Genomic DNA, 11,328 nt, shown 5'->3' with positions numbered 1-11,328 from the left:
TGGGGATCCTGGGGGACCTGTCAACCTTCAGGCCTTGGAAGGCACCTCCTGGAGCTGATGGACATCGAGTGGAGAGGTTTGAGAGCTGGGATATGATCAGATTTGCTTTTTTGCAGGATCCCTTTGGCAGGCCTGGGGAAGATAGGCCTAGGAGGAGTGGGACAAAAAGCAAGGAGATGAGTAAGGAGTATGCAAGAGAAAGACAAACTGAAGTGCAAGATAGAAAAAGATAGATTTAAAAGATATTGAGATGGCAGAATGAACAAAATCTGGCCAACAAATGACAGATACAAAGGAGGCAGGGAGTCTCCATTGACTTTCAGGTTTTTAACTTAACGAGCCAGATGGCTTGTAACACCCATCAATCATAGAACATTGCACCACAGTTTATTTTATAGAATGATAGAGTTATACAGGAACAGATATCTTGAGGCTCAACTCTGTACCATATAAAGTGAACCATGCTTCTGCAGGTCACCCGAGTCTTTGAATGTATAGTTGTGGGGGCTGGAGTGTGGGGTGTGTATAGGTGTGCAGAGTGGAATATGGGTTGAAGCAATGACCTTTTGCTCTAGATTCCATTAGCTAAAGCAATTGGAGCCCTCAAATCATTCTATATGGTTAAATGGTCCATGGGGTTTTTCTAATGAGGCTTAAGATGCTGCAATTACCCTTGTTTTCTTCAGGTCAGTATTTTTGTATCCCTCCTAGATGTGGATGCTGCTTTACTCCTGAGCCAAGGTCACAAATGGCTGCTCCTGCCCAGAATTGTGGCTACATCTTGTTCTGCTCCAACAGCCATCCTGCCCAAGTAGGGCGACAACCCTTCTACCTGTTCATCAGTCTGCAACAGAACCTTGCATTCACAGCCTCTTCTCCACTGGCGGCTGAATCAATCATTTGACTTGTGTTTCAGTCCATCATCACGCCCTCTCTAATTACCCAATGCAAGAACGAGGGCCATAAAATAGGGTGAAAGATGCAAAATTGGGCTGTACCTTAATACTGTCCCCATTTTCAGTCTAAGCCTGGTTCCCTTTACTCCCTCCTTCTTCCCTGGTGCCAGTCACTTCTCCATCTGTATATTGTCCTGGAGATGAAGGAGCAGTCCCTGGTCTCTACTCACTTACAGCCTTAGCCCTGGAGACTTCCACAGGATCTAACCACTGTCCACATGAGGCTTCTCAGGGCCTTCCTGCAAATAAAACCCTGGTGCATCCTGAATTCACCAAGGGTATGAGTTTAGGCCTTCCCTCTTGCCCCTCACTTTAATTTTGCAGAGATTTCAGGCAAGATTGCTAGAATTTAAACATGTGTCCTCTGTCTAATATAGAAATTATTCCTTTTGAGGCCAGTTGTGATGGCTCATCCCTGTAATCCCAGCACTTTGGGAGGCTGCAGAGTGAGGATTGCTTGAGGCCAGAAGTTTGAGACCAGTTTGGGCAATGTAGGGAGACCCCTGTCTCTACAGAAAATTGAAAAATTAGCCAGATATGGTGGTATGCCTGCAGGACCAGCTACTTGGGAGAGTGAAGTGGGAAGATCACCTGAGCTTGGAAGTTCAAGGCTGCAGTGAGCTGTGATAGCACCACAGCACTCCAGCCTGGGTGACAGAGCGAGGAGGCCCTGTCTCTTAAAAAAGAAAGAAAGAAATTATTGTTTCAATTGTCACATAGATCTGGAAAAACAGGTTCTTCCAGTATGTCAAGGCAACGTAAGTCATTTCCAATTTACTTCTATGCTCATACCCAATGTGTGGGGTTTCTATTAGTTTCCTTGGATTGTTGTAACAAATTACCACAAACTGGGTGGCTTAAAACAACAGACACTTGTTCTTTCACAGTTCTGGAGGCCAGAGTCTGAAATCAAAGTGTCAGCCGGGTGAGTTCCTTCTGGAGGTTCTGAGGAAGAATTCGTTCCATGCCTGTCTTCTAAGTTCTTGCGGTTGCTAGCAACCCTGTCATTCCTTGGCTTGTGGCAACATAAATCCAATGTCAGCCTTTGCCTTCACATGGCCTTCCAGGTGTCCCTGTGTTATATCTCCCTTTTGCTTCCCTTAGAAGCACACCAGTCATCAGGTGTAGGACCCACTCTAAATTTATGATGATCTCATCTTAAAATCCTTACCTTCATCATACCTGCAAGATCCTATTTCCAAAGAAAGTCACATGCACAGTTGCAGGAGATTATAACTTTGACCTATCTTTTTGAAGCCACTGCTCAACTGATTAGAGTGCCCAGCATTATCTCTGCATTGGTTGTTCCACCAAGGTGGCGACCTAGAAAAAATATTTATCTGATAATAGGGGCTGTTTGGAATAAACTGGGAAATGGCTCCCTTCTGAATTTGAGGTTGGGAAGATCATATTTGGTGTTCTGAAGAGTACTTAGTATTAATGAAGGTATAGACACACACACACACTCTAAAAATAATACTATTGTTATTTTCTGCTTTAAATAAACCTCCCATTTTCTGAGGTGAATTTCCCTCTCAGTTTTCCACAAGCCACTGTACTCTAATACTTTCCCCCTAGAATTTGATAAATGATTTACCTTTTCAAATAGTGTCTCCTACGTGTATTCCTCAATGCACAGGTAGGCCTGGCATACGAAGTGCCTCTTCTCAGCATGTTTCTTCTCTGAATTTGACAGTGAAAGGATTTCTGATCATCTCCACCCTCTTGGCGGCTCCAGCCAGGGTCATGTGCTCTTCCTGCTCAGCGGTCAGCAGGAAATGGCTGCTGGGATGCTGAAGCTGTTTAGAGAGGTGTGGTTAGTTCTCATGCCCCTTGTCCCACAGGCTTTGCCATTTGGCAAACTTAGAACATTGCTTGTGAATATCAGTTTCCACTTAGTATCTGAGAAAGATTGCTACTCACGTCATGCGTATCGATGGCTTGGAACCTCTTTAGAAAATAGGACTTGGAGATAAGATCTATTGCCCTTCTCAAGCACCTCCAGAGCAGAAACCAAACACTCACTCCTAGAAAAGAATGTAAAATAAGACTCTGTTAGCCAAGACTCTCCTCATCTCTCTCTAAAGTTAACAGAGACAAGACACAAATACCCACTGAGGAAACGAAGTCTTCTGGGAGAAAGGAGAAAGATGTAGAGGTCAGACAGAGACCGCTGGCAAAGATACCAGCCCTGTTCCCAAGAACACCTGCCCTGCTTACCACAAGGGAGCAGAGGCCAACATGAAGATGACATCCCCAGTTCCTGTTCCTTTTCCCTAATGCTCCTACCTGCTCTGAGTAATGCCAATGTCTAGGAAAAAAAATATTGGCTGAATCCCACTGGAGAGTCCTTTGGCCTCAGTGGTGACACTTATAAGAAGTCCGCTTTAGATACCTTGAGAATTGGTTGGGCAGCAGCTTGGGGTTGGCTTTGGCAAAAATTAAATCTGTGAGACTGAGTTAAAGGGAAAATGGAACTAGCTTCCCAGGAATAATGCAAGATATGGGACTTTGCAAAAAGGGTGAGACCTGAAGGGGAGATGGAACAATTTATATAAAGAGGTACAGTACCCCCTGCATTCATTGAACTGAAGCAGCTGCAAATGAGGCATGTTTACCTCCTTAAATGAAGGTGGTGAGATGCTCCTTATCCTCATGTGAATAAAACAACAGCAATAACCTAAATATGCATTTAACTTCCCAGAAAAGTGGCTAAAAAAAATTAGTGACAAATTGTTAAAAACTCCTTTTCCTGCCTGAGTTTGCCTAGAGGAAGGAAGTACAATATCACAATATTATATACTACCTGCTGTCTTCTGGAAAATAGGCCCTCAGTATGGAAAAGATAGTGAATTTGAACAGCCCAGGGATAATGGAATTTATCCATCCATCCACCGACCCACTCATGCATCCATCCATCCAACCATCCATCCATGCATCCATCCATTCATCCACACAGTCATCCATTCATCATTCTACAAACACATTGCATATCTATGATATATTGGGCACTGTAAGTGATGTAAGGATAAATAAGACATGGTGCTGAAATCACATGTCTTTCACCCTCAGGAGCCTGTGACACTGTAGTCTTCTCAATTAGATGATAAATCTACAAATCTTCCTTTAACCACAGTAAACAGCTGACTACCAGAGAAAGAGGTATCTGAAGTCAAAAAGTTACGGTTCAAATCCCAGCCCCATCACAAGTTGTGTGATTGTGGATAAATTAAGTCGACTCTCTGGGCCATAGTTTCCTCATTTGTAAGTGAGAAATAATTCCAACTCCAGGAAGTTATTATATGGAATAAATAAAATACATAAAGCTCCTGGGTATAGTAGTTCTCTTTTCTTATTTTTTTGTGGGAAAATCTTTCCCTCTACCAGGAATGTGGCATTCCTCTTTAAAATAGTTGGTGTTTATAACTTTAGTTTGAGGCTCGTAAAGAAAGGAATTTGTTTGTATACCCCAAGTCAGGCTCACCTGGCAGGTCTCCTAGTTTTTTTCACAATAGCGCTCTTCCAGGATTCTTGGAATGTCCAAGTTTAAAGAGGTTTCAAAGCTGTCAATTAGCCTCCTGCTTCATGCCAAGTCAACTTGGATTTCTCTTCTTAACAGTGCTGAATCTCCCTGTGTGTTTTGGTTTTAGTGCATGCTAGCGCATTGAGGACTGCCAAAGGGGCCATCATTGCTCTTACTCATGCTTAAATATTTGCTCACCCAGCCTACAGACTCAGACTCAGTGACACATGTCAAGGAGCCACACACATTTCTGAAGTATGTGAGTCAAAGGCTAGTATTTATTTATTGTTGGGTCAGACACACACTATTTATAAACTTAATTTAGTTTTGTGGTGTTTTTTAATCCTAAAGTCTCTTCAACCAAAACTTTAGGATCAGAAAACATTTAATTCTAAATTATCTTTTTGTTTTGTTTTGTTTTTTAAAGAAACAGGGTCTTGCTCTGTCACCCAGGCTGGAGTGCAGTGGAATGATCATAGCTCACTGCAGCCTTGAACTCTTGGGCTCAATTTATCCTCCAACTTCAGCCTCCCAAGTAGCTGGGACTACCACCACCACACCTGGTTAATTTTACTTTTATTTTTGTATGAATGGAGTCTCGCTATGTTGCCCTGTGTGGTCTCACACTCCTGGCCTCAAGCAATCCTCTGAAAGTGCTGGGATTACCGGTGTGAGCCACTGTGCCCAGCTTAAATGATCTTCATTATTCAAAAATGCATTTATGGTTCTTATGAAAAATAAGATGAATATTGGTAAATGTCATTTCAGCAAAAATGGGAAATATCAAGAGAGGAAGAAATTCTATAATGTGTTGATAATTTCACAGAGATTACATTGGGCAAATTGTAGATCCTTTAAATATCTTACTCCACCAATCCTTCCTGCAAACTGCTGGTTCCCTTTATTAGCTCTGTAATCATGGGCAAATACTCCAGTGTTTTATTTTTCCCATTTGTAACATGGGGACAATAATACCTATATTCAGAATGGTTGCAAGATCACAGATAATGCCAATAAAAGATGTAGCAGAAAGCCTGGCACATGACACTCAATAAACACTATATTACAGGCATACCTTATTTTATTGCACTTTGCTTTATTGCACTTTGCAGATTTTGTGTGACTTTACAAATTGAAGGTTTCTGGAACCCTGCATTGAGCCAAGTCCATTGGCAACAATTTTTTCCAACAGCATGTGTTCACTGTGTCACATTTTGGTAATTCTCACAATATTTCTAATTCTTTCATTATTATTATATCTGTTATGGTGATCTCTGATCAGTGATATCGGATGTCACTGTTGTAATTGTTTTGGGGCTCCATGAACCATGCCCATATAGGACAGCAAAGTTAATCAGTAACTGTTGTGTATGTTCTGACTGCTCTACTGACCAGTTGTTCCATCTCTCCCCATCTCCTTGGGCCTCCCTATTCCTTGAGACACAACAATATTGAAATGAAGTCAAAATGGCCTCTAAGTATTCAAGTGAAAGGGAGAGTCTGCATGTTTCTCTCTTTAAATCAAAAGCTAGAAATGATTAAGCTGAGTGAGGAAGGCACAACAAAAGCCAAGATAAGCTGAAAGCTAGGACCCTTGAACCACAGCTGGCCAAGTTGTGAATGCAAAGGAAACATTTTAAAAAATATTAAAAGTGCTACTCAAATGAACACATGAATAATAAAGTTAAACAGCATTATTGCTGATATAGAAAAAGTTTGATTGGTATAGCTGGAAGACTAAATCAGCCACAGCATTTAATTAAGCTAAAGGCTAATCTACAGTAAGGGCCTAACTCTCTTCAATTCTATGAAGGCTGAGAGAAGTGAGAAAGCTGCAGAAGAAAAGTTTGAAGCTAGCAGAGGTTGGTTCATGAGGTTGAGGAAAGAAGTCATCTTCATAACATAAAAGTGCGAGGTAAAGTCCTGATGTAGAAGCTACAGCAAGTTACCCAAAAGATCTATCTATGATAATTGATGCAGGTGGCTTCACTAAACAATAGCTTTTCAGTGTAGACAAAACAGCCTTGTATGGGAAGAAGATGCCATCCAAGACTTTCATCACTAGAGAGGAAAAGTTAATGCCAGCTCCAAAGGACAAGCTGACTCTTGTTATAGGCTAATGCAGCTGGTGATTTTAAGTAGAAGCCAATGCTCATTTACCATTATAAAAATCCTAGGGTCCTTCAGAATTATGCTAAGTCTACTTTCCCTGTGTTCTATAAATGGAACGGCAAAGCTTAGATGACAGCACATCTGTTTGCAGCATGATTTATTGAATATTTTAAGCCCACTTTTGAGAACTACTGCTCAGAAAAAAAGATTCCTTTCAAAATATTACTGCTTATTGACAATGTACCTGGCCCCTTAAGAACCCTACTGGAGATGTACAAGTGGATTAATGTTATTTTCCTGCCTGCTAACATAACATTTATTCTGCAGCCCATAGATAAATAAGTAATTTCAACTTTCAAGTCTTATTGTTTAAGAAATACATTTTGTAAGCCTATAGTTGCTACAGTGATCCCTGTGATGGATTTGCGCAAAGTGAATAAAAACCTTCTGGAAAGGATTCACTACTCTAGATGCCAATTAGAACATCTGTGATTCATGGGTCAAAGTATCAACTTTAACAGAAATTTGGAAGTTGATTTCAACCCTCATGGATGACTTGGCAGGGTTCCAGTGGAGGAATTAACTGCAAATATGGTGAAAGTAGTGAGAGAATTAGAGTTAGAACTGGAGGCTAAAGATTGACCGAGTTGCCACAATCTCATGATCAATGGATGAGGAGTTCGATAAGCAAAGAAAGTAGTTTCTTTAGTTAGAACTTACCCCTGGCGATGATGCTGTCAACATTGTTGAAATGACAACAAAGGATTTAGAACATTACACAAACTTAGTTGATAAAAGCAGCAGCAGGGTTTGAGAGAATTGACTCCAGTTTTGAAAGACGTTCTATTGCTATCAAACAGCATCTCATGCTACGCAAAAGTCTTTTGTGAAAGGAAGAGTCAGTTGATGCAGCAAACTTCATTGCTGTCTTATTTTAAGAAATTACCATAGCCACCCCAAACTTCAGCAACCATAATGCTGATCAGTCAGCAGCCATTGACATGGAGGCAAGACCCTCTACCAGCAAAAAGATTAGGACTTGCTTAAGGCTGAGATGATTGTTAATATTTTTTAGCAACAAAGTATTTTAAATTGAGGTATGCACATTTTTAGATACAATGGTATTGCACACTTAATACTGTACAATGTAATGTAAATATAACTTTTATATTCACTGGAACACAAAAAATTTATGTGACTCACTTTATTGCGATATTCTCTTTATTGCAGTGGTCTGGAACCAAACTTGCAATATTTCCAAAGTATGACTGTACTATGATTTACTTTCCAAACTTATTTCTCTCTGCCTTTATGTGTTACTGTGTCTCAAAGGTGAGGGCTTTTGTAGGTCAGAATGTCATTCATATGTGGTATAAACTATCTAAAAATGCAATATTTTTCTTCTGTCTTTGGGAAAAGCAACCTTCTCTTTTTTTTAACCCTTCTCTTTATTAAACATATAAAAAAAGACTACTTATAAATAACTGATCAAATGAGTTACTAAATTTAGTGCTAGAGATTATTGAGAACTGGAATCCATATTGTGGTTCGGCACACAAAGAGCTAGTGAGAATTTCCTCATTTCATGCATTGAAGTTATATTTATTGCACACCTTCGGTGTCAAGTGGTGTTAGGCTTCGGTATGCAGTGATGAACCATACATACCTGGTCTATATGTGCATGATACTTAAAGCTTTAAACAAACACAAAAGTTACACATATAATTATAAATTGTGTTAAGTGCCATGAAATAAAAGACAAGGATCCATGGAAAGAATTACATGCAGGACAAAATTTTAGATTGGGGGATTGTCAAAGCAAGTGCCTGTGGGGAAGAGGCACTTAAACTTTGGCCATTGGTATGCTAGGAGCTAGCCAGGCAGAGTGGGTACAAAGTGCACTGTAAGAAGGTTGGTAAGAATGGATCTAGTTTAAGGAACCAGGAGAAGAGTGTGGACACAATCACTGAAATAAGGGGAGCATGAGGCAAGATGACATTAGAATGGGTACCTCCTTAGGAACCGGAGGGCCTTGTCAGGTTACAGATTCTATATGTTATTATAAAGGGTACAGTGGGGACCTTAGGAATGTTTTAGAATAATCTCACTAGATTGAGGATTGTTAGATGGCATTCTAGCTGCTGTGTAAATAAGGTATTGGGGCTGGGGTGGGAAGGATGACGGGGGCAGAGAGGTTAAGAAAGAAAGCAGGAAGATCAGTTGGAGGGTGGTGAGAGATCAGGCGACTTGGCTTAGGGTGATGGTGGTGGAAAGAAACAGAGGCAGAGCTGAAAGTATTTGGTGATGGACAGATCGTAGGAGAGATTGATGAGGGAGGGATGGAGAATGACTTTCAGGCTTTGTGCTTGAGCAGCTGGGAGGGGCAGGACATCATAAGGGTGGTCTTAAGTTGGTTGTAGTTTTCAATTGCTGCTATTTTTGGTATAATTAATATATTTAGAGAATTTTGGTTAGAATTTTGTTTTGTTTCTATCCAATTGCTTAGTTGTTACCATCTCAATTGGTCAGAAGATTGTCTGTAATTCTTTGCTGTCATCAAGATCTTTTCACACTGGAATATGAAACTAGTGGGTTATGTACACCATCTTTTGCTCTGTCTTTAGTTGCAATCACAAATCTTTTTTTTTTTTTCTTGTAGATACAGGGTCTTGCTACGTGGCCCAGTCTGGTCTCGAACTCCTGACTGCAAGTGCACAAACTTTTAATTGCCATGCTTTAGAAGAATCTCCCACTCCAATGAAATTGGTTTCCTCACTGTTTACTGAACATTTTCCCATCTTTTTTTCTTCACATTTGCTCTTGTCTGAAACGCCCTTCCACTTCCTGCCTACCTATTAGAAGTCTGACCATCCTTTAAGATTCAGCTCATGTCTACTGCTTATGAGAAGGTTTTACTGACCACCAGCTCACTGGGCTTCTGACACATCATGGTTGCTTTGCAATCTTAGTTTTCTTTGCATGAGTGTAAGATTACCCCCAAAAGATTCCAATTTCCTTGAAGACCCCAAGGTGGAGTCTTTATTGGCCCTACAGAAGCTTTCAGGAAATCCATCACATAGTCAAAGCTCAAATAATGTTTCTTGGTCAGTGGTTAAAATTATGTCAAGTCAGGTAGGAGAGGAGGCTACTGGAGGAGTTATTCTGGGTCAGACAGGACCTAAAACAGGCCTCATCACACTAGAAGTTGAAGGCATTCTACTACCTGGCTACATATAAATAATATTAAATTTCTAACGTATTCTACACATAAGACAAAGTAATTGGGTTTATGGCCTCTGTTCTTGCCTATCTATCAATGATTGGAGATTGAACTTGAAGAGAAAGCAAATTTTAGATCTTGTGATATTTCCATACTATTTGTTACTGTACTTTCTAGAGCCATGCTGTCCATTTTTGTTTTTCATTCTCTGAAACACATTTATCAAGACAGCTCCTGGGCATGAGTCCAAAAAACAGTTTCAAGAATTCAGGGAATTAAATAGCACCAACCAAATTTTCAGTTGCAACAATAGTTATTAAGTAGAGCTCATTTAATTCCAGGCTATGATCTGGACCAAGGAAAATTAACTCTTGCCTTTTTGAAGTCTCACTATTTGTGGAGCTGGGACACCAAAGTCATGTCTGTTTAAATTTTGGATAGCCTAATCCTCCACCCAAGGTGTGCTAAATTATGACACATGTATCTTTAAGCCACATATAAAGTAACCTTCCTTTGAGAATTTGGGGAATTTTCAAAATACTCTAGAGGCCACTTACAAGTATCATAAAACCAGTACCTATATTCTTTTGGCTTAGGAAATTGAAGTAAAAATATGAAGGATAAAGTCAATGCAAACAAAATCAATTTTTACATTGCATTTAATTGTCCTCTTTCCAGAAAGCAATTCATTGAGAATCCCCTAAACTGGATTACTCTCCTTTTTTGTCCGGGGTTGGGGTCTCAATATCTAGCACATTGGTTCTTAACTCCAGCCTAGATCAGAATTGCTTGCAGAACTAGTTCCCAGGCAGCAGGGTGATCCTAACGTGCAGCCAGGGTTCAAGACCAAGGCAGCTAACCTAAATAAGGCAGCTGTAATGAGTATGCTTCTATCTAAATCCAGTGAAACAGGAATCCTTCTGGCAGCCTTTATTATAACAGCTGCAGCCTAGAAACAACACAAATATCTACACACAGTGGTATGGATAACTAAAGTGTGAAATACACTCATACAAAAGAATAGGATACAGAAATGAAAATTGCTAAGTTACTATTGTATCAAACAGCATGGATACAACCCCAGTAATGTTGAGTGAAAGAAGTAAGACATAAAAGAACACATACTGTTTCATTCCAGTTTTATTAACTTCAAACACAGGTAAATCTAATCTATAGTGTTAGAAGTCAGGGTATTGGTTAAGTTAGGGGAGGGAGATGGAGGCAGTAATTGAAAGTGATCACAAGGGAAAGATTCCATGGTGCTGGTAATAGTCTATTTTTTAAGCATTGTGGAAGTTAGAGGCCAAAGGTTATACAAAATAAAATATGTTTTCATTTTATCATTTCAGTATGTTGTAAAATCTATACACTGAAATGATTAAAGAGGTTCATCTATAATATCAAACACTATAATATTTTGGAGGAAGATGTTTGGTTAAAAAATAGTAATAAGATTTTACAGTGACATTTATCATTGTGGGTCTTGATTTTCTACTAGTTTTTGGTCTTTTAATATA

Source organism: Gorilla gorilla, chromosome 6 (assembly GCF_029281585.2).
Source record: "Gorilla gorilla gorilla isolate KB3781 chromosome 6, NHGRI_mGorGor1-v2.1_pri, whole genome shotgun sequence".
NCBI classification, from domain to species: Eukaryota; Metazoa; Chordata; class Mammalia; order Primates; family Hominidae; genus Gorilla; species Gorilla gorilla.
This window is presented reverse-complemented; position numbering follows the sequence as displayed.